The sequence below is a fragment of the Ambystoma mexicanum genome, chromosome 5q, assembly GCF_040938575.1.
Source record: "Ambystoma mexicanum isolate Mex_15411 chromosome 5q, UKY_AmexF1_1, whole genome shotgun sequence".
Taxonomy (NCBI): domain Eukaryota; kingdom Metazoa; phylum Chordata; class Amphibia; order Caudata; family Ambystomatidae; genus Ambystoma; species Ambystoma mexicanum.
The window spans coordinates 24984470-25008725 of record NC_090933.1 but is presented as its reverse complement, the minus strand read 5'-3'; positions in this window follow the sequence as shown (position 1 = coordinate 25008725).

Genomic DNA, 24256 nt, shown 5'->3' with positions numbered 1-24256 from the left:
CTTGGACAGCTTCTATTATCTCTTTGATTAGCGGCATAGGGTAACGGTCTTTAACAGTAAGGCGATTTAGGCCCCGGTAGTCGATACAAGGACGGAGTTCCGATGATCCCTTCTTCGGGATGAAGAAGCGGTGATTTGGACTCCTGGATGAGCCCATTCTGTAGATTGCAGTCTAGGTATTCCTTAAGAGCCTTCCGCTCGGGTAAAGATAGGGAAACATCCTCCCAAAAGGAACAGACGCATCTGGTAGGATCTCAATAGTGCAGTCTTCTCTTCTGTGAGGAGGAAGGGAGTGAGGTTGTTTGTCCATGAAGACCTCTGCATACTCCTGATAGTGTTCCGGTACTTGATGGAGTGAAGCTGTCAGCACGGATTCACTCTTCTGCAGGGAGTCTAGGGGGTATTCATTGTTTAGACATTCATTAAGACAAAGATGCGACTGAAACTGGATAGTATTGTTTGACCAATCGATCTTTGGGTTGTGTTTACGCAACCACGGGATCCCGTGGATCACCGGGAAATACGCTGCCTTGATGAGATCGAATGCCATTTCCTCCTGATGTTGAAACAATTTGACCCGAAGTGGCAGAGTCTCTTGAGTAACAGGTCCTGAGGACAGAGGCTGGCCATCCACCCCTTCCACCGGAATGGGCAGATTCTTTGGAACAATGGGCACACCATTCTCTTGAGCCCAGGATACATCTATAAAATTCCCTGCTGCCCCACAATCCAACATGGCTAAGGCTTCCCAGAAGGTAGAGGAGTCCTGGGACAGTTTAACCTGAAATACCATAAGACGATTGTCTTCACAGGGAAGAGGAGTCAAAGTGTTGGTACAGGGATTCATCCCAACACCCCCGGACCTATCCCTGTTTAGGTTCGGGATGAACTGTTTCCCTGGCGGCGTGGAGGAACCCCAGTGCAGTTACGGAGCAGATGTTTGCTAGACCCGCAATACATGCAGAGGCCTAGCTCCCTTCTTCTCTTCTTCTTTTCGGCTGTTAAAGGTCCTCGGGTGGTGCCTATTTGCATCGGCTCTTCCCCAGCGGATGAGGTTGGATGTTCCCTAGAAGGGTTTGGGGAGAAGGTTGAGGGAGGAGGTCGTGGACGTTTCCTTTCTTGTCTTCTTTCTCTCAACCTATACTCAATCTGGAGAGCGAGGGACACTAGTTCCTGAAACGTCTGAGGTCGTGCAGTACGTGCCAGTTCATCCTTTATCTCTTCATGCAAGCCGCGGCGAAACAAAGTCTGTTGAGCAGAATCAGGCCATCGGGCATTTGTGGCAAGCTGTATGAAGGAGGTAACATAAGTCAGTACGTCGTGCGTACCCTGTCTGATATCGAGGAATGCTTCATAAGAGGCATACTGTACCTCGGGTCGATCAAAGCGAGATTTTAGGAATTGCACAAACTGATCGTAATCAGCAGTAGCTGGATCAGCCTGTAATACCAACGGTGAAGCCCATGCCAAGGCACTTCCCGTTAAGTTAGATACTAGGAAACCCACCTTGGCCCTGGAGGTCTCATGAGTACGAGGTCGGAAGGTGAAATACAACTGACACGCGTCCAGAAATGCCTTCAATGTTTTTGGATCTCCGTCGAATTTCCCGCAAGGTAAAGGAAGGGGAGGTAGTTCTCCACGGTCATCCTCACGAGCTGCTACCTGTTGTCGCAGAGACTGATTTTCGGACCGGAGTGATTGCACTTCTACGGTAAGCCCCTGTATGGCTGCCACCAATTCTTGGTACTGCTCGAGAGAAGCCATGGGGGTCCTTTGGCGTTGCACGCTGTCAAGGATATCAGGGTTGGTTGAACTATTCCCTCCTTCCTCCTCACCTGAATCGTCTGTGGACCTTTCCTGTAGTTCCGGCCTTCTTCCAGGAGGTCTTCGGGTCTGTGCTTTATCGGTCTTCCTTGCTTCTTTCTTTTGACGTAAGTAGGGGCGAGCTCCCTGGGATGCCACACTGTCGGGTAACTAGGGAACACGAACAGCGGGGACTCCCGGGAGCCGACTCCTATGCAGGGAAAAAGCCCAAAAGGGCAGAAAAAACCCTGCTGCAAATGTCCTGATGAGAGAGTCAGTGGCAATGAGAAGTCCAGGCGAGCGATCCTTCAGCGTAGAATAGCACAGTAGAAAGGATCCGAAAGAACAGCTACTGGTAAGTGCACCAGCCGTAGCCAGAACGGCCCACAAACTGCTCCGGATAGTATGGAACAACAAACGCCCCAGGCTCTATGTGAGTAGAAGCACGGACGTGGGTAGACAAGCTGAAGGGCAGAGGGGAGAGGGAACGGAGAGAGAGAGAGAGAGTCCAGTACGAGTTGTACCGGAGCAAACAGCCAAAGGGAAACCAAAGGAGGACGGGACACGGGAAGAATCACAGGAGGAAATACACATAGAAGGGACACACCAAGCGTTACCTTCCAGTCAGGAGAAACCCAGTGAAGGTGCAACGCGAGGAACGCCACAGTGAGCCGGCTGTAAGAAGCGCCGGCGGCCATCTTGGAAAAACACTAGAGCGGTGTTCCCAGACGGCCGTCAGACGTGGTGGAACAGTCAATGGCGTCTCCATAGAGAAAAGAAACGCTGCCCGACTGAAGTCATGACACCTACCTCAACCCCTACCGCTGCTAAATTGCCCAAGTTGCCTCTGCCACTGATTAAAGGTGCAGAAGATTTATTCTTAAAAACAATAGGATCCAGCTCAACGCGTTAATATTTCATCTTTTTGTTAACTTTACAGATATAAGTTGAAATTTGCTACGGAAGAAGGGACGACTAAGTTCAAAAACGCGTTGAGCTGGATCATACTGTTTTTAAGAATAAATCTTCTGGATCAAGACAATTTAGAGTGGACATTACTATATTTTACTTGCTGATAGAGTATATATAATGACATTAGGAAAACAACAGTAAACTTTACTTAACTTTTTGGCGAATTTAGCCATTGATAGAGTGCAGGGGACAGGAGTGTCCCCAAGTTGGGACACTATTTGTTGTTATGTATTGTTACAGTCTTTGTGTCAGGATTTTGTATTTCTCCCCAGCACCTTACGTTTCTTCATAATTTGTTTGACCTATGACTAAAATTCCATAAGTTTAAGTGTTTTCTATAAAAATAGGAGTGCAGTGTAAAATTGTTCTTTTGTCTTGTCTGTTGAGCGCAGGTACATTGTGAAACCTTTACTCACAGTTCTTCTCTGGTTGTTTTCACCTCCGGGAACCACCTAAAAGATTACAAAGAGATACTTAATCAGGTCAGACGCTGATAGGCATCAGGTCAGAGAAAAAGGCACTAATGTAAATACCAGGCTTCGTGCATACCGTGGAGCCCGGGGTAGGGGAGCATATAAACTCCGCCAAATCACCTCTGGAGTAAGAAGGGTTTTGGTGTTGCCTTGTTAGGCCACCTACTCCAGGTTTATAGGGGACTTCTGCCCCCCTTGACAGAGTCCTAGGAATGACCCAGCCACATTCAGCAGTGACACATGAATTCCATGTGCATACCCTCCATGTGAGCCCAGCACAAGTTGGGGGGGGGGGGGGCAGGGGCATATATAAGGAGGCCCAGTAGGAGCATAAGTATGGGATTTTGTGGACAGAGAAGGGTGAGTGTGGTGATTATCGGAGGGAAGAGAGGCCGATTCAGTGGAGCAGGATGAAAGTGAAAGGAGGGGCAGGAGAAGGAGTTAGAGAAAGGAGGATCATGAGCAGGAATTCAGATCTGAAGAGGAGGTGCAGAGTAGCAGGAAGAGGAGGAGGTAAAAGGAGGAACCAAGAAACAGGAGGTAGAAGTGATGGAATGCACACTAGAGTAGAAGGCGAAGTAAGATTTGAGGAGAACAGAGTGGCGATGGAATGAGTACAGAGGTTTGGGAATGAAGCAAGAACTGCAGAGGAGGTTGTGGAAAGAGGAGCCAAGTAGTTGCAGGACAGAGTAAGACCTAAAGAGTAGAAGGAGGTGAGAGGAGGAGCAGAAAGATTGCAAGAGAGGGAGTCATGTACCCCAAGTCAACAGGGTGTGTGGGAGTAGTGGAGGAATGTAAGAGCAAGTGTTGCAGTGTTAATGCCACACATGAGGATTGAGTAAAATGAGATAGCGACAGAGGTAAAGTACCTTCAGGCCTGTTAGGCACAATATTACATCAAGATGACAAGGAGGAGAATGAGTGTTGGCTGGCGAAGGCCCTTGGGAAAGGAAGTGGACAAGAGTTGAAAGAACAACCTGAAAGCTCTCTGAGTAAGTCTCACCTCAGGGAAAATCTGCGGGCCATTTGGACTGGCTGAACCTTACTTGTGTAAGAGTTAGGATGTCAGTTTCACTGTGCAAACCAGCAATCAGCCCAGCAGATCTTGACCATTGAGGAGAAAACCAGGACAAGCGACCAAGGACTGTGAGTAACTCAGGGGAGAGACCTAGAGAGAGAGACTTTTGAGAGACCCATGATATGATATGATATGGTATTTGTAATGTGCCTGTACACAAGTGTTTAAAGGCGCGACGAGGCAAGGGAGGGGGAACAGAGGGAAGACGGAAAACGATCCTACTAGGCCAGGTGTCATTCAGATCGCACAAGTGCATGGGAGGGGGAAGTGGGAAGGTGTGTGGGAGGGGGAACAGAGCAGTACATGGGATAAATAAAAAACAATAAGTAAATGTACGGCAAGCAGGTGGCAAGTGCAAGGGTAAGTGGAGACAACAGGTGTCAAATGCTGGTAGTGGGACTTGTAGGGATACAGAAACAGTCCCAAAGCGTGGGGGTTGCCAGGAAGGCATTGCAGGTGTGCAGCTGGCAGGGGAAGGGACCTGGGCCATAGATCAGATGGTGGCCAGGTAACCAGTGCAGTGTCAGATTCAGCCAGGTAAGTCAGCAGGGGAGAGAAGGAGAAAAAGCAGAAACAAAGAGAAAGTCCAGCCTGGGGAGAATCAGAGCTCTGGAGACAGTGAGCTTCTGGGGGAAGGATAGGAAAGGAAGAATACCTCTGAGGGGTTGCAGCTGGAAGTGTGACTTCTTAGAGACATCAGAGATGTGAGGAGAGAAGGAGAGTGAGGAGTCAAAGATAACCCTGAGGTTTTTTGCCTCACAGGTAGGAGCATGGGGAGGGCCAAGAGAGGCCGGCCAGAGAGTGACAGGAAAGGAGGAAGCGGGTGTGCCAATGAGGAGAATCTCAGTCTTAATAGCATTAAAGCAGAGAGCATTGGCGGCACACCACTCCTGGATGGGGGACAGACAGTCAGAGATAAGAGAGGATGAAGAGGTGGCTGAGGGTAGACTGAAGATCAGCTGGGTGTCATCTGCATAGCACTGGAAGTTGGGGCAGAGTGCAGCAATGCAGTGGGCAAGAAGTGCCAGGTATTGGTTGAACAGCCAGGGAGAGAGGTTAGACCCCTGGGGAACACCACAGGTAGAGATAGAGATAGAGGAGAGGAATGACCCAAGTTGAACCTGAGAGGGTCGATCAGAGAGGAAAGAAGTCAGCCACGCCAGGGCCTGATCGGTGATGCCCAGGTTATCACAGAGACCGTTGAGCAGGATGGCATGGTTGACTGTGTCAAAGGCAGAAGAGAGCTCAAGTAAGATGAGGACACAGGGTGTGTTGGAGTCAAGGTTGGAGAGCAGGTCTTCGCGGATGTTCAGGAAAGCAGTTTCCGTGCTTATGTAAGCCCTGAAGCCAGACTGATGATCATGGAGAGAACCAACAGATTCAGTGTGAAGATTGAGCTGGGAGATGGCCAGCTTTTCTAAGAGCTTACCCAGGAAAGGAGTGATGGAGATTGGGCGATAGTTGGCCGGGCAGGAAGGGTCGGCAGACGGTTTATTGAGAAGCGGGTGCACGAGGGTGTGCTTCAGGGGGGAAGGGAAGGCTCCAGTGGCGAACAAATGGTTGCAGAAGTCAGCCAGATCAGGAGCCAGGGAGTCAATGTGGTCCTCAATGGTTTTGGAGGAACTGGGATGAACCTGTTTTGACAAGACTTTCATAGATCGGACTTATCTAGCAACCTCGTCTGGTGAGAACAGGGGAAAGGAAGAAAAGGTGGGAGGAGGGGTGGCCAAAGAAGGGCCAGAGGAGGAGCAGGGAGTAAGAGGAGAGGAGGATGCGAGGACAGGATGTCCTGAGTTTTAGAGATGAAATGAGAAGCTAGTGTAGTGCAGAGGGCCTGGCAAGGGACAGGAGAGGTAGAGACTGCAGCAGGATTGGCCAGTTCCTAGCAGATTTTAAAGAGTTCAGCCGAGTTGTTCGAAGCCGCAGACACACGGGCTTGGATGTCAACTCTCTTCTTGGTGAGGACAGAGAGCCGGTATTGCCTATGGAGCAGGCGGCAGGCCAGTTTGTCAGAGGATGTATCTGAAGCACGCCATTTCCTCTGAGCCACCCTGCACTTGCGTTTGTGGGTGACGAGGTCTGAATCGTACCAGGAGTTGCACTTGGCTTTGGGCTTCAGGCGGATCCCCATGACAGGGGCAAGAGCACCTAGAGTTTCAGATATAGCAGAGTGGAGCATGGAAAGGGTTGTGTCAGGGTGTGAGTTAGCCATAGGGGGATGGGGGATGTGAAAGCAGCGGCAAAAGCCTCAACTGACACGCGCTTCATGGGTCGGATGACCAAGAAGGTGGGTGGCAGTGCTGGAGATGGCTTGGCCTGAGGGGTAGAAAGGGTGAGCAGGGAGGACAGGAGAAAGTGATCACTCCAGGAGAGAGGAGTGGTGAGAGGGATACAAAGGGGAAGGTCTGAGGAGATCAGAACATCCAGAGTGTGCCCTGCAGAGTGAGTCGGGCCAGAGGGGAGAATAGAGAGTGAGAGAGAGTTGCAAAGGTCGCAGAAGAATCCAGAGGAAGGACGGGAAGCATCAAGGTGGCTGTTGAAGTCTCCAAGAAGGAGGAGTTGAGTGGTCGAGACCAGGAGGGAAGAGGAGAGGTCCGCCCACTCTGAGAGGAAGGAGGATATCTGACCAGGTGGCCGATAGATAGTAGCCACAGTAAGGGAATGGCTAGGAGAGAGAGAGAGAGCCTGCAGACGAGGCATTTGAAAGAGGAGTAGGCCTGCATATGTTCTTCTGTGTGTACTTGTCAATAGTGAGGTGCTCATCAGAAATCTCTTTGCACTTCAGTGAAATATATGACTGGAGAAAACCTTTCTGAACTGATGACATATATGTGAAAACTCACTGATACATAATAGTGAATGATTGCAAATCTTATATTAAAAATATGTGGCAGACATTCTTTTCTAAAATCTTTTGAAGCCTAAACAGGTATAGTTATTCTGTAAGACAAAACATTAAACTAATGTTATAACTGTTAACAGTTAGGCTAAATTTAAAGCAAAACCAACATGGAAATAATTATTATTCCAGACATGCCCAGACACGGCAGTATATTCCTGTTATGCATGCCCAACAAGCCTGTTGGTATTCAGAAGATGGAAAACCACATGGCAGCCAGTTTTTACAAACATGTAATTCTTCTATCCGTATTTTGTGCCCTTTTTACGTTCATGCATTTGACGTTGCTTTTCATTTTTTTTTTAGAAAAGATGTTCGCGATAACCCTACTCCAGTAGAGAGCCAGGGTAACAATTGAATACCTTAAGACAAAATTAGTTCTCAACACTGTTTTAAAAACATTATACATATATTTTTATTTGATAATGAACATAAACGAACATACATTTTACAATGAAAATAACTTGCTTACGAATATCATCGTGTCACACACAATGTGAAAATATTTTTAAATCGGTGTAAATAGCCATTAAGAAACAGAACAGACAATGTTAATAGACTTCATTTTCCAAATTTCACACAAAATGTTCCAGCAATCAGTAACTCCCTCATTTAAATACAACTTTGTCACAGATGGCCTCAAGTACACACTAACTCTCGAACACAGTTGAACGGATTTTATTATTTGTTTTGGTCAATGCTCTCGCCAGTGCATGCCCCTCTCACGTGTGTAGTGCAGACCATTCGCTCCCTAGTTCAGAGGTCCCTCTACCCCAGGATAATCACTACAGATCGACAACCCCTACTATCTACTAACTGTCTAAATGAACCTGGTGGCCTGCAGGTAAAACACCTTGGGGGCCTCATTATAAGTTTGCCGGTGCGGAAACAAGGGTGCCGGTAAACTCACAGGCACCCTTTGTTTCCAGACCAGCAAACTACGTGTCTGCCTGCCGTGACCGCTGTGCCCGACGGGTCTGACCCTGCCGGATGCAGCGGCCACGGTAGGCAGACCCTTCATGGAAGCTTCCGAGTTCCCTCTATTGAAATGGGGACTTTCATTTTACCAGCACCTGACTTCCTGGGCCGCCGGAGTTGTAATCTCCCGGTGGCACCGGGAAGTCAGGCGCTGGTAATATATGACAGGTCCGGCAGCAACCTGCCGGTAGCACTGGCAGAATTACCACTGGACTCTAATGAGGCCTCTTGTCTCTCTAACTCCCTCTGGGAACAGTCTTCTAGGTGGTCCTTTCAGGACCCGGAAACGTCATCGGGGGAGAACGGGTAACTGTTTGTGTGTGTTGTTTCTGTGTTGCATCTATGTATATGTTGGGGGAATCTTCGGTGGAGAGGGAGGTGGTAGGGACAGAGGGAGGAGGTTTTGGGGGTGAAACCCCCCATTTTTGGACAAATCCTGCCAAATAGGATGTAGTGGAGATGGGAGTCAAAGCAATATCGCCTTTTCGCTTTAAGTAGGCCGCCTAAAATCAGCCAAATTCTTTTTTTCTTTTTCTAAGACGACCTATAAAAAGTGAAAAAAGACATAGAACCCTGAAAAGATTTGCCATTTATCTAATACTAGCAGATGTACCCGCCATGGCTACAAAGTAACCAAACTTTTCATATGGTTTTCCACTGCTGCCCTGCATGACTCTCTTTACGCCGAGCATCAGTCAATTTAATTACCCTGTTGTCTTGCTTGTCTCTATTCTGGTCTATCTTGCTGTCTCAGTGCTGCCTGTCTGCTTCCTTGTGTTATGTTATGTTGTGTTATGTGGTATTTGTATAGCACCTGCTGCCGTTGGTATGCCCTTGAAGCGCTGTGAGGATGAATGCTCTTGGGGAGAACATAGTCTGCCCTTCGGAAGACCATAGTCTGTGATTGAAAAGTAGTTAAAGGAGTGGTAAAATGTGTGTTTGCATTTCTAGCCAGAACGAAGGTAGACAATCACTAGGTCTCTAACAGCAACCCATATTACAAAGGCATGAGTACAGTTACTGTATCAAATTGTCAAAGAGTCAAAGAGTCAAGCTATGTGAACAGCTGTACGAAATTTTGAGTGGGACTCAGCTGTATTCTATGGGTCATAGTGCTTGGGGGTGGAGGGTAATGTACGTTTTTGGGCAAGGCATAGTCAAATAGCGTGTATCTCAAAGGTGTGTGGCAATGTGAACAGCTGGACCGCATTTTTATGGGACTCAGCTATATTCTGTATAGTCCGTCCGGTGAAGAAGGACTGATGCATACTTAGTCATTCAGTGTGTATCGTATAAGTGTGGGAAAGAGTGTTATGCTCTGCCTAAACTGACTATGCTGATTCACCCGATTTCCCCCACAAGGGCTCAAGTTGGGCGTGAGATTCGGACCAAATGTGTGAAGGTGCTAAGGGGAAGAGCCAGGTTTTCAGTGCCTTCCTGAAGGTGAGGTGGTCCTCTGCAGTGGATGGTTAACAGGAGGGACTTCCACATGGTGAGTGATTGGACTGAGAAGGAGGAACCCCCATGCAGGTTGATTTTTTTTTATTTTTTATTTTATTTTATTTTTTAAGTGTATATGGTTTATTTCAAACCTTTCACATCAGTAAAACATTATATTTCATTAAGAGAGGTCTGTCCTAATACAATCACATTGAATTTTACAAAAAAACAATTTACAGAGTCAGTGCTGATAAATGATAGCAAAATGTTGGTTGCAAATTAACATAGCATTAGCTAACTATCAAGAAATTAAATTAGTTTAAAACCTCCTTTTATAATCAAATGGAGTACTTAAGGTGAATTTCTATTGCTAACAGTATTAGATAAGATAAAATTGTTAGATCAATAGTTTTAAATGACGCATGAATATCTAACATTAGCTCAGCACAACCTTTCATTCGCTCGAGTTCATTGTTTATGCTGTATTTTCCTCATCAATGTGATTGAGTCTTTTTAGGGTGTTTTCAAGGAATTTGACTGTTGCGAAGTTTATTTTTGGAGATTGGCAGGTATATATTAAACTCCACCATTTCTCCACATCTAGATCGCATAAGGCAGTGTTGTTACTTGCTAAAAAAAAGGTTCGCAAGTCTCCTAATTCTGGACAGAATAGCACTAGATGAATTAGAGATTCTTCGCCTCTTTTGCACAGTCTACATTTTGTACATATTTTCTCCATTGTGTATCTTGCTTTTGTCGTTTTGTTTCCTAAAATGTTTAGTCTGAAACGTAATAACAGATCTTTTTGTTTTGAACTAGGACATTTTTTCAGATAATCTGGTATAATAGACATCACACCGCAATTGGATTTCAGAAGCGTGTGCGTTTTCGCCGAAGCTCGTTTCGTTTCAGTATTCGACCAGTCCTCCGCCCACAGCGTTCTTTTTACAACTATTGGTTTCTCCGTTAGGGTTTCGATTTTGATGCCAAATTCTGTCAGGGTTTGTTTATTTCCATTTTTCCAATCTTCTATTACTTTTTCATCATAGTTCTTGGAATTGACCAATATTTCAAATTGGGGAGGTATCAGGTTGATCATTGTTTTTCTGTACAGCATCAATTGGTTGTAACGTATATGTATATATATTGATGTTAGGCCTAGTTCATGGCGGATTACCGAGATTGGAATCGCTTGTGGTATTGAAAGGACGGTTTTCCAGAAAAGTCCTTCTAAAGTGGACCAGAATTTCTCTGGGATATTTGTGCCAGTTTCTGCTCCATATATAAGTGTGGGAATTACTTTTAATTTATAGAATGTAATCACTGGGCATAGAGAGAATTTTCCGTATCTTTTATTGATAATGATTGCTTGGGTTGTTAGCTGTTTAGTTTTTGTCTTTAGCATCTTTTTCCAGGGTTCTTCATTCTTTATCCCAGTTATTTGTAGTCCTAAGTATCTCATTTCTTCACAAGGTTTTATCCAGGTTTCATTCACTTTCCATTCTTCATTTTTGGTCTTTTTCCATCTTTTGTCACTGATTATTAATATCTCGTTTTTTTCTGCATTTATTTCTAGGTCATTGTTTTCTATGTATTTCTCAACCTGTTTTAATGCACGCTGTAGACCAATTTGCATATGATCTAAAATTATCAGATCGTCTGCATATAGCAGATGATTAACGGATTTACAGTTTAATCTTGGTGGAAAAGACCTGATATCTCCAAAGCATTGTTGCAAGTCCTCAATATAGAAACAGAATAGGGTGGCTGCTAACGGGCATCCTTGTTTTAGGCCTTTTGCTGTTTTTATGGCCTTCGATAGATTTCCGCCTTGGTCCAGTTTAATTCTTATTGAAGTTTCAGCATACAGTTCTTTTATTGCATTTAGGAGATCAGGAGGGCACCCTTTGGAAGCCATTTTTTCCCAGAGTCGGCTTCTGTTCACGCTATCAAATGCTTGTTTAAGATCTATACTGGCTATGTACAGTTTTTGTTTATTTGTGAAGGCTCTTCTTTTCATCAGGCTTAGGATCAGAAGATTTAAGTTGCACCCAACATTTTCGACAAAGCCTGATTGTCTTTTGTCGTAGATATTCGAGTCCTTTATCCAGGTCTTTAATTGTTTGAGCAGAATTGTGGCAAAAATTTTCCCGACACAATCTAGTAAAGCGATTGGGCGGTAATTTTTGGGATCCATTCTATTGCCTTTTTTGAATATAGGGACAATGATGGCCAGTTTCCAAGATCTTGGTATTTGTCCTTGCTTCACAATTCGCTTGAAGAGTCTTTCACAGAAAATTGCCCATTTTTCTAGATCTTCTTTTAGCACTGCGTTTGACAAGCCGTCTGGGCCAGGGGCTCTTGACGCGCTTGCTCTCTTGATTAAAGATTTTATCTCTTCCTTGTCAAATTTAATTTCCCATGGGCATGATATTTCTTCTTTAGTATTATTCTTCTCCATAGTTTGTGTCTCGTTGAATAATTTTGTAAAGTGTTTTGCCCAAACATTTTCTGGTATCGGATTCATAAGGGCTGCCATTGATTGTTTCTCATTTAACAGGTCCCATAGAGATCTGCTATTTGTCCTTGATATTGCTCTGTGCATGGCTTCAGCATCTTGTTGGAGAAGTTGTGATTTATGGGCTTTTAGCCACTTTTTGTATTTTTGTTTCCTTCTTTGGATAAGTTCTTTCAGGTTTTTGCTCTTTTCATTTTTTAAAATACAAATATCTTTCCTTAGTAGTTTCTTTTGTAACGCTACTTCTGGGTCATATATATGTAGCTTTCTGGTTCTTGGTCTTATGTTTTTTTCATTGCTTTGTTTGAAAATCTGTAGAGATGTTTCATATTCTACAGACAATTGATCTTTAGATTGCCACTTTTCTAAGTTTTTTAATACCACATCGAAGTCTCTTTTTTTCAGCCTTAGTCGATTTAGGCCATGTTCTAGTTCTATTTTTGTGTCCCACATTTGATTTATTCGAGTCTTCGAGTGTAAGAATTCAGCAATGATTGGATCGTGGTCACTGTGGTTTGACGGTGATATCTTAAAGCTTTGTGCCTTTGCTAGTAAACGTTCGCACAAAAACATGTAGTCAAGTATGTTGCTCATGTTGCCATTTGACCAAGTGTTTGCAGGGGGAATATCACCCTTCATATTGCCATTAAGTCTGTGTAGTCTTCTTATTTCCATTTCTTCATTCCATGCTTTTCCGCGTTTACGTTTGTAGTCGTTTTTGCCTATGGATGTTTGAGGAACTTTATTTTCTTCGAAGCAGTTCGCATTCAGGTCGCCACAGATGATGATGTTTAGCTCTTCGTGTGCTTCTATTTTTCCATCTATGCATTCCATTACTTGGTCTATGAAGCATTTGTCTTCATTTTTTTAGGATTCCAGTAGACATTTAGTATTATCATTTTTTGGTTGACTTTTGAGGTGTCTAGTTGGAATTCTATGGTTATTGCTTGAATGTATGAGTTGACATTTTTTGATTCAATCACCTGTATTCCTGATCCATTTTTAATTAGAGTTAGGAGACCTGCAGATGGTCTTCCAATTGAGCTTCCTTTAGCAGGGTTGCATAACACAGTATAGCCTTCTTTAAATGGGGCTGTTTTTAGCCAGGATTCCTGTATGCATATAATATCTAGCTCATTTAGAAACGGGTTGAAATCATTGAAAAGATGTCGGAAGCCTCTAGTGTTCCAGCTTCCTAATCTCCATCGGTTGGTATAAGTTTGTTTGAATGGCTACAGTTCTGTTCTGGTGGCGAGAGAGCCTGCTAACCAATTCCAATATTTCGGGTCTTCTTTTGGCATTTGTTGTGAATTTGTTGAGTCACTTGTATTTCCAGTTCTTCTTATTGTTATTTTTATTTTGTTTAAATGCTCTTTTTTTCGCACTTGTATTTGTTCTTTATTTCCGTTTTCCATCTCTGTACTGTGTGGAGAATCTGTGTTTGATCTTAATTTATTTTTGTTTTCATTCATATTGTTCTGATCGTGTTGATAATTCTCTCTTTGATTTGTCTTTTTATTTTCAGTTCTTGAATTGATGAAGTGTGGACTTTCATCTCCTGAAAATGAACTCTCAAAATGTACAATTTTCTTTTTGTTTTTGCTCATTCTGGGCTCTTTGTGTGTATTTTGGGTGTTAGCTAGTTCGGAGATCGTAAATCCCAGTGCTCTGAAATTCTCGTGGGCCTCTAACATAATTGAGGCAAGTATTGCTGAGTTCGTCACGATTTCCACCAAATCGACACGCGCTTCATCCGGGAAGCTTACTGCCAGTAGTTCTTCCGATTTTATTGTTTTCAATTGAGGAATATATTGGAGAAGTCTCATAATTGCTGATCGATTTAAAATCAGGCCGTCGGCATTTTTTCCTGTTTTTTCTATTGTTACAACCGTATTTTTAGGTGGTTTTGGTTTTTCCTTATTCCATTTGGTGTTCGCACCGGTGTTCTTAAAGTTTCCATGTTTTCCATTTTGGGGCCGGGGCTCCCTTTTTGTAACATTTTGGTGGTCATTTTTTGAGGTGGTGAATTGCAGTTCTTTTTGAGGACGATGGCCTTTCAGTTCTTTTGATTCTGAGTATTTGGCCGTGCATTTTTTTAGTTTATCACTTAGTGTTAGAAAATCTTCATCAACCGTCTTGGATTCAAAGTATACTTCTTTAGCCTCATATATATTGAAGTCCCTGATCGTTCGTTCCTGTATTTGATCTGTTTGGACAATATCGTCGTCGTATATCGAACAATCTAAAAGTTCTTGTATGCTTTCATCTTGTAAACAGTCTTCTTCTGATGACACGGAGACTGTTGTGGTCTTTTCAATAGTTGCCCGGATTGGTGACTCTATGAGTTTGCTACAAGAAGCAATGCAGGGCGGCTCTTTTTCTTCTGTGTCTTTTACATTTCTTAAAAAGCTCCTAGATCCGCATTGGTTCTTTTTTTCTTTACTGGTCACGTTTTTTGTTTTACTTAAACTTTTTTGGTTATTCTTTTGTGTGTTGTTTGTATTTACTGCATCTGACTTTTTGTTTACATTTTGGCCAAAAATTGGAAAGGCGCTTGATTTTGTTTTCTCCTCATTTTCAATCAGTTTATCAGCAAGCTCAGGTGCAGGTTTTTGGCTAATTTCATTTTCCGTTTGTATTGGAGTAGGAGTTGTTCTTGTGTTTGGAGACACAGTGATAGAGGCTCCTGGATTTGATGATTCGGGACTCGTCACATGGAAAGGGCTTTGGGTCTCTCTCTGTTCTTCTCGTGTGTGTGAGGCCGCATGGGGCTCTGCCTTGAATCAGTCTTTTTTAATCCAGAGGGTAAGGTTGTGACAATTTCTCGAATTCCTTCTAGAAACTGCTGTTTATCAGTTTTAGCTTCTTTTAATAAATCAATCAGGGTTTTTAGGACCACTCCGTCCATTTCTTTCTCTCTGCTTCGCTTTTCTTTAATTTGCTCCATGACTGATTCCACATAGATCATTTTGCTGTTCATTAGGGCAATTGTTGTTGACTGATCTCGATGGTTTTCATTTAGGGCTTCATAGAGTTTTAAGAAGGGGGCCAATGTTATTGATACAGATGCTATGATTGCTTCTTGTGTCTCTTTTAGCCACCTCACTTCATTTGCAGATCCATGTATGGTACTGTTTGAGTGTCTTTGTAAATTTGTTCTTTTCATCCTGTTACTTTCATTTGGACTGGACTCTGAAGAAGATGAAAAAGTGTCCTCTGATGTCATAGTTTCAGTTTGGCCTGTTTTTGTGTGGGGTAGAGAGTTTTTAATTTTGTCTTGTGATGTTTTTATTTCTGAATCACAATTTTTATTTAATTCTCTGTCTCTGGAAGGCCTTAATTTGTGATTTTTTGGTTCATACATTGTTTTAGAGATAGTATCACTAGTCAATGTTTCTTTGTTAGCTGGATGAATAGGGGCCTCCGGTGTATTTGGCAGAGAGATTTTTTCTGGTGAATGGATTCGGGGGCGCTTTGGAGACCAGAAATCAGTTGTCTCATTCTCTTTACTTTGGTTTGTGATAGATTGTTTCTGGTTTTCCATATCCTTCAGCATTCCTGTGGTTGGATTTGTCATCTGTGTGTCTGTGATCTCTACTATGTTATTTAGTAGGTCATCATCTGTTATTTCCGTAATCACATTTTCTTTGGGTATTGTGTTGTTTTCTTTCTGCACAGGTCTTTCACTGGAAATTACGATTTCATCATAATTTGTAGCTTTGCTTTTTTCTGAAGGCGCAATTTTTCCATTAAAGTGCCATCTAAGAGTGCCGATTTCTGATGTAGAGTAGCACCTTTTTTTTGTCTGCTTCTTTAAAGTTTGTATGCCATGAGCTTCTGATCTTTTGTCTTGGTCACCTTCTGCATTAGTGGCCGTCTTCTTTATGTTAGTACTTTTTTTCACATCTTTGGGGTATATATTTTCATAAGAAAATGTTGACGCCTTGTTTTCATTTGGAATATTTAATAATGGGTCTGGGGACATTTGCGAGGTTGTGTTATGTGTTTTAGTTGGTCCAGGTTGCCCATGCTTCTCTGTAAGCAAAAGCCTTTCATTATCCTTTTTTTTTCCCCGGACGTGAGAGAGTTAGTTTCTCTCTCTACATCCACAATGCTCGAGGCCGGTTCAGGCTTTCGAGTAACTCCGCCCCCGCACGGCATCAAGCCGCGCGTTTCCTTGTAGCCGCGGGGATCAGCTGCCACCTCTCTCGCGCCGATCGCGTTCGCTGTAAGGACTGCGAAACACTGGGGCTCGGTGATGGAGCAAGAGCCCACTTCTCCTCTCCCGTAGTGTGCTGGCGTGGCCGCGCCCGTGTCCGCATCCTTCTCCGCCAGCCGTGATGCCGCTGCTGGGCACAGGGGATCGGTGCGAGGGCCGTAGCCCGCCTCTTCTCTCCTGTAGGGCGACGGTGGGACCGCGCTCTCATCAGCCTCTGTCCTCGTCAGCCGCGACACCTCTGCAAAGCCCGGGGGCTTGGAGGGCGGATCGCAGCACACATCCTCTCCCCTTCGGGGAGTCAGGGGGGCTGCGCCCATATCAGCGCTCGCCTCCAAGGCGTGCACTGCAGACAGCAGTCTCGCACTCCCGATCGCAATCTCCTCAGCCTGCTCCACCCATTGGCCGCACCTCGCACCGGCCGAGGGCTCATTGCATACCCCGCCGCTAACGGCGCTGGAGCCGCGATGGCAATCACCTGTCGCGACGCAGCACGCCGGCGACCTCCCAGGGGCCACACAGGCGTCCGGAGGAGGTAAGGACCAGTTGTTTGGTGGGATAGGCGGGATTAGGGGGGTGCTTTCTTTTGTAGTTGTATTGTGTACTTTGATGAGGCTTAGGTTTGATGTCAAATTTTTGCATTGTTTTCCACAGCCTTTTGTACTAGTCTTTAGGTTTGAAGGAGCATAAGGGGAGTAAGGGGAGATTAAGGGTGCATTATTAGATTGATTTTCATCCAGTGCACGTACCTTACTCCGTGTTCTTGAATACATGTCTCCTGATATCTCATGGTCCATTTGCTCGCACATCGGCAAACACTCGGCAAACACTCCGCTACGCTCCGCGTCTGTGGGTGGTTCTTGAGGGATCCAAAAGTATAGAAACAGAGAACAGACTTTAGCAGCGCTTCTCCTTTCTCCTTTGCTGCCAAACACTCGGCAAACACTCCGCTACGCTCCGCGTCTGTGGGTGGTTCTTGAGGGATCCAAAAGTGTAGAAACAGAGAACAGACTTTAGCAGCGCTTCTCCTTTCTCCTTTGCTGCCAAACACTCGGCAAACACTCCGCTACGCTCCGCGTCTGTGGGTGGTTCTTGAGGGATCCAAAAGTGTAGAAACAGAGAACAGACTTTAGCAGCGCTTCTCCTTTCTCCTTTGCTGCCAAACACTCGGCAAACACTCCGCTACGCTCCGCGTCTGTGGGTGGTTCTTGAGGGATCCAGAAGTGTAGAAACAGAGAACAGACTTTAGCAGCGCTTCTCCTTTCTCCTTTGCTGCCAAACACTGGGCAAACACTCCGCTACGCTCCGCGTCTGTGGGTGGTTCTTGAGGGATCCAAAAGTGTAGAAACAGAGAACAGACTTTAGCAGTGCTTCTCCTTTCTCCTTTGCTGCCAAACACTCGGCAAACACTCCGCTACGCTCCGCGTCTGTGGGTGGTTCTTGAGGGATCCAAAAGTGTAGAAACAGAGAACAGACTTTAGCAGCGCTTCTCCTTTCTCCTTTGCTGCCAAACACTCGGCAAACACTCCGCTACGCTCCGTGTCTGTGGGTGGTTCTTGAGGGATCCAAAAGTGTAGAAACAGAGAACAGACTTTAGCAGCGCTTCTCCTTTCTCCTTTGCTGCCAAACACTCGGCAAACACTCTGTTTGATTTTGTCATCTGAGCTTTCTCTTAGGCCTGTAGCATGTACATTTATGTTGCAGGCATTCCGTTCCTTTGTTGTAAAAGGCTCGATGGGTGATGCACATCGCCTTGAAAGAGGAAGGCTGCCCAATCGGAAGGTGGGGGTAGTGTGTTCTCTGGGATCTTGATTTAGCACATTTGAACAACTTGTATGTTCCATCTTGTTTCAATTTTGTGTCCCACATAGTCTGGACAGTTCCTTGGTTTGATGGCATCACCCTCAACGAGGTCTGGAGGGTGTGGCCACGCACATTTTGTTGCCCATGCAGCGGTGTGCTTTGTTGCAGCTTCTGGGGACAATGATGAGGTCTCCTTAAGGTATCATGCCTACAGGAATGTCTGGCTACATATTTAAATGTTGGTGGATGTTTCATAAATTGGGGATACTGAAAGGTATCCGGCCTGGGTGAAGCCTAGGCGAAGTCGGGCAAAGTCACCCCTGCTGTCTGCAGCCCCCGAGGTGAAGTGGAACTGCTTTTGGCAACATCCTGCCTGGTTGTGACATTGTATTAAAGCACAGAGTAACACTTTCCACCTGGATTGCACTCAGCGTGCATTCCCTGCTGTGTCCACCTGCTCTCCCGGTGCAGATTGCTATTGTTGCTAAGCAACAACGGCAACATCAGTCCCTCCTGTCTGCGGCCCCCGGAAGATAAGTGGAACTGCTTTTGGGAAATTCCTGCCTTGTTGTGAGGATGTGTTGAAGCACAGCATAGCACTTTCCACCTGGATTGCACTCGGCATGCATTCCCTGCTGATTCCACCGAACCCACCAGCGCAGAGTGTTAGTGTTGCTAAGCAACAACAACAACATCAGAGGACACACCGCCTAGCCTCACTTTCATCCCGTGATAAGATCCGGCCATGGCGAAGCCCAGGCAAAGTCGGGCAAAGTCAGCGCCTGCTGTGTGCGGCTGTCTGCGGTTGTCTGCGGCTGTCCGCGGCGGACAGCGCCTCCGCCTCCTTGTGGAATCTTTCTCTAGATCAGGATATTAGGCAATCGAAGGCACCGCAAGTATGATATGATATGATATGGCATTTGTAACGCGCCCATACACAAATGTTTCAAGGCGCGACGAGGCAGGGAGGGGGGAACAAGGGGAAGACAGACAACGATCCTAATAGCCCAGGTGTCATTCAGATCGCGCAAGTGCAGGGGTAGGGGAAGGGAGAAAGTGCAAGGGGAAGGGGAGGGGGGGAAGTGCAGTACAAGGTAAGAAGAATAAAATAAATAAATAAATAAAGAGGGCCAGCTGGTGGCAAGTGCAAGGTAAGTGCAGACAAGTGCTGGGAAGGGGGGGCTGTAGGGATACAGAGACAGTCCCGCAGTGCAGGGGTTGCCAGGGAGGCAGTGCAAGTGGAGAGTGGCTGGGCCCAGGTTCGGGGTCGGTGAGAGTGGCCCAGTTGCAGATTCAGTGCAGTTTCAGCGAAGAATTAGCAGGGGAGAGGGAGAGAGAAAGCAGAAGCAAAGAGGGAGGTTTTGAGGTGCTTCCGGAACCAGAGATGGTTCTCCTCAAGTTTCAGGGAGGCAGAAAGGCTGTTCCAGAGGGAGGCCCCTGCCGCGGAGAGAGATCTACCCCCAGCTCGTAGCTTCGAGAAGCGGCTGACCCTGAGGGAGTTGGAGACAGATGAGCGAAGGGCTCGGGAAGGAAGATATTTAGGAAGAGAGAGTTGAAGGTATTTAGGCCCCAGGCCCCAGAAGGCCTTGTGGACAATGCAGAGGGTTTTGAACTTTATCCTCGCAGCCACTGCGAGCCAGTGTAGAGATTTCAGTCCTGGAGAGATACGGTCCCTGGGCTTGAGGCCAAGGACAAGTCTCGCAGTTCTGTTCTGGATGAGATGCAGAGGGCGGAGAGTGGAGGCAAGCAGATTAAGATAGAGGCTGTTACAGTAGTCCAGCTTTGAGAGAACCAGGGCTCGGGAGACAGTGAGCTTCTGGGGGAAGGAGAGGAAGGGAAGAATACCTCTGAGGAGGGGCAGTTGGTAGTGTGATTTTTTAGAGACGTCAGATATATGAGGAGAGAAGGAGAGTGTGGAGTCGAAGATAACCCAGAGGTTTTTTGCCTTGCAGGTAGGAGCAGGAAGAGGGCCAAGAGAGGCCGGCCAGAGAGCTGCAGGTAAGGAGGGGGTGGGAGTGCCGATGAGTAGAATCTCAGTCTTACTGGCATTAAGGCAGAGGTCATTGGCGGCACACCATTCCTGGATAGCAGACAGACAGTCAGAGATGAGGGAAGGAGAGGAGGAGGCCGAGGGTAGCCTGAAAATGAGCTGGGTATCGTCTGCATAGCACTGAAAGTTGGGGCAGAGAGCGGCGATGCGGTGGGCAAGGAGTGCCAGATACTGGTTGAACAGCCAGGGGGAAATATTAGATCCCTGGGGGACACCACAGGTGGAGAAAAAGATGTCAGAGAGGAAGGACCCCAGTTGGACCTGGGAGGGTCGATTGGAGAGGAAAGAGGTCAGCCACGCCAGAGCCTGACCAGTGATACCCAGGTTATCACGGAGACGGTTGAGCAGGATGGCATGGTTGACAGTGTCAAAGGCAGAAGAGAGATTGAGCAAGATGAGAACACACGGAGTGTTGGAGTCGAGATTCAAGAGCAGGTCCTCACGGATATTCAGGAGAGCAGTTTCCGTGCTTCTGGCGGCTCTGAAGCCAGATTGATGGTCATGAAGACTTCCAACAGATTCAGCATGGAGGTTAAGCTGGGAGATGGCCATTTTCTCCAGGAGCTTGCCCAGGAAGGGAGTGATGGAGATTGGGCGATAGTTAGCCGGGCAGGAGGGGTCAGAAGAGGGTTTCTTAAGAAGAGGGTGCACAAGGGAGTGCTTAAGGGGGGGATGGGAAGACTCCAGAGGCGAAGGAGTGGTTGCAAAAGTCAGCCAGGGCCGGTGCCAGGGAGTCGATGTGGTCCTTGTTAGTTTTGGAGGAACAGGGGTGAACCTGTTTAGACGAGACTTTCATAGATCGGACTTGTCTGGAAACCTTGTCGGCAGAAAAAAGGGGAAAGGCAGAGAAGGAGAGAGGAGGGATGGCTGTAGAAGGGCCAGAGGAAGAGCCGGGAAGAGAGGGAGGGAGGTGATAGGATGAGAGTTAGGACAGGATGTCCTGTGTTTTAGAGATGAAGTGAGAGGCCAGTGCAGTGCAGAGGGCCTGGGAGGGGACAGGAGAAGTAGAGACAGCAGCAGGGTTGGCAAGCTCCTTGCAGATTTGAAAGAGTTTGGCCGAGTTGTTAGATGCCGCAAAGATAAGGGCTTGGATAAGTGCTCTCTTCTTGGTGAGAACGGAGAGACGGTATTGCCTTTGGAGCAGGCGGCAGGCCAGTTTGTCAGAGGATGAACATGAAGCACGCCATTTCCTCTCTGCCACCCTGCACTTGCGTTTAAGGGTGACGAGATCCGAGTCATACCAGGAGTTACATTTGGCTTTGGGCTTCAGGCGGATTCTCATGACAGGGGCAAAGATATCAAGAGTATCAGATATAGCAGAGTGGAGCATGGAGAGGGCTGTGTCAGGGTGGGAGTCAGCCGAAGGGGGATGTGGGGGCGAGAAGGTGGCAGCAAAAGCCTCAACTGACACGCGCTTCATGGGTCGGATGACCGAGAAGGTGGGTGGCAGTGATGAGGGTGGCTTTGCTTGTGGGGTAGGGAGGGTGAGGTGGGAGGATAGGAGAAAGTGATCACTCTAGGAGAGAGGAGTGGAGAGAGGGACGGAGAGGGGAAGGTCGGAAGAGACCAGAGCATCAAGAGTTTGCCCTGCAGAGTGAGTAGGTCCAGACGGGATAATAGAGAGTGAGAGAGAGTCGCAGAGGTCACCAAAGAGTCCCGTGGGGGGACAGGAAGCATCCAAGTGGATGTTGAAGTCACCAAGAAAGAGGAGTTGAGTGGTTGAGGACAGGAGTGAGGAGGAGAGGTCAGCCCACTCAGAGAGGAAGGAGGAGATTTGACCAGGTGGCCGATAGATAGTAGCCACGGTAAGGGAATGGCTAGGAGAGAGAGAGAGATGGCAGGCAAGGCATTCAAAAGAGGAGTAGGTCTGCGCAGGAGTGACAGTGGTAGGAATCCACTCAGATAAGGGCTACACCCCCCCTGCATGGTTGGGTCTGGGCACGGAGAGGATCTTGTAACCGTCAGGTAGGAGTGTGTCAAAGCTGGTGGCAGAGCTGGCCGTGAACCATGTCTCAGTGAGACCGAGGACGTCAAGGTCCAGTTCCTCAAGAAGGTGACAGATATCAGAATAATGCTTGATGGCAGAGCGAGAGTTAAGAGTGGCAATGTGGAGAAGGTTGCCATCCTTGAAGGGCTTCCGGGGAGGGGTACAGATCAGAGGTACGCCCTGCAGAGGTGTAAAAGAGGGAGGTGAAGAAGGAGCATGAGAGGGGTCAGGGAGGGAGGGTAGAGGCAAGGTAGCCGAGGGCAGAGGAGGAAGTACTAACTAATTTACCTGATTTCATGTTACCGGCATGTGCTCTTCATCCACCCAGGTGCAAAATTTGTGTTCCATCTGCGTCTGTTGTTTTATATCCCAACAAATGCAGTAAATTTGTTGGGTGCCTCATTCCTTGCGCTTCCCATGCCACCTTTTAGCGCAGACTTTAGACACTGCCCCTAACACACGTAACCTTGTTAAACTGACCTACCCTCTTTGTGTCACTAAATCTACGTCTTTTTATCCTGGACTAGGGAACGCTAGGTCATTATGTAACAAATCATTGACAGTACTTGATATGTTTTTACTTTTGAATTTACAATTTCTCTGTATTACTGAAACTTGGATTTCGGTTACTAATACTACCATATGTGCATCATTATTTACTTCTGCTACATCTTTCTGCCACACCCCCCGTATCTCTTCTTGTGGGAGGGTGGACAGAACTGGTATTCTATATCATTCATCTTTTTCCTTTATCCCTCATAACTTGACCCTTCCTCACTTTTCTTAATTTGAATTCTCTTATTCCATTTTTTCTGCTGTTTCCTCCATTTCTTCAATTTAATTCCTACTGATTTATTGTCCACCTGGCCCGGTAGCCTCATTTTGTGAGGACATTGACACATTGCAGTCTTTTTTGCTTCCTACTACTACCCCACTTATAGTTCTTGGTGATTTTAATCTTCATCTCTCAACTACTCATTCTGCTCTGCCATTCCTTTCTATTCTTGATTCTCACTATCTTGCTCATCTTCCTACTCTCCCTTCTCATATCTCTGCATCTTGTTTAGATCTTATATTTACCTCTTCTATTTCTACATCTCCTGTATCTTCTCTTCCAGTGTATCTGTCACACCATCACCTACTTTTATTCTCGTTCTTTCCTACTCTTCCCTCTTGTACCTTGCCTTCTGTAACTTCCCTATCTTATTTACGTAAATGTAATACTACACTTTTTATCTCTGCTAGCACCTCTAAACTGTTGTCTCAAGCATCACTCTCCATTTTGACAGCAGATGAAGCTGCTACTGCTCTTTCCTCCTCAATTTCAGCCTCTCTCAACTTGTTTTATCCTTCTTCTCCATTTCACCCTTCACATAACCCCCCTCAATCTTGGCTTTCTCCCCATCTTCACGCTATCCAATGTGTTCTTCGGCGCTTAGAAACGTGCTGGTTAAAACTGAAGAGAGCAGGGTACTACAGTTCTTATGCGTGTTACCATGCTCTTTATGATAATTGTCTTCACTCTGCTAAAGAATCTTACTTTTCCGATCTACTCCATTCGCAGTCCTCTCATCCAAAATGGCTTTTCCAAATTCTATCCCATCTGCTCTCATCTCCTATCCTGGAACCTTCAACTAACTCTACTCTTAATGCGACAGATCTTGCGCTCTACTTTACTTCTAAAGTCTCTTCATATCGATCAGTTATCGAATATTCTCGCACTCAGGGCAGTTCTTTGACCTCTACTCCTCTGGTATCTCCTAAAGAAATATTTACTGGATTTGTTACAATTACTAATGAAGACACTCTCTGTCTCCTTGCCCGCGCTCATCCTACCTCCTCCCCACTTGATCTTATATCATCTGCACCTATACCTAAAATCTATCCATTACTTGTTCCTTATTTTACAATCCTATTTAATTATTGTTTATCTTCTTCTGTTTTTCCTTCCTCATTTAAGCATGCTACCATCATTCCGATCTTGAAAAAGCATTTGACTGATGTATCCTCTGCCTCTAATTTCCATCCTATTTCACTCT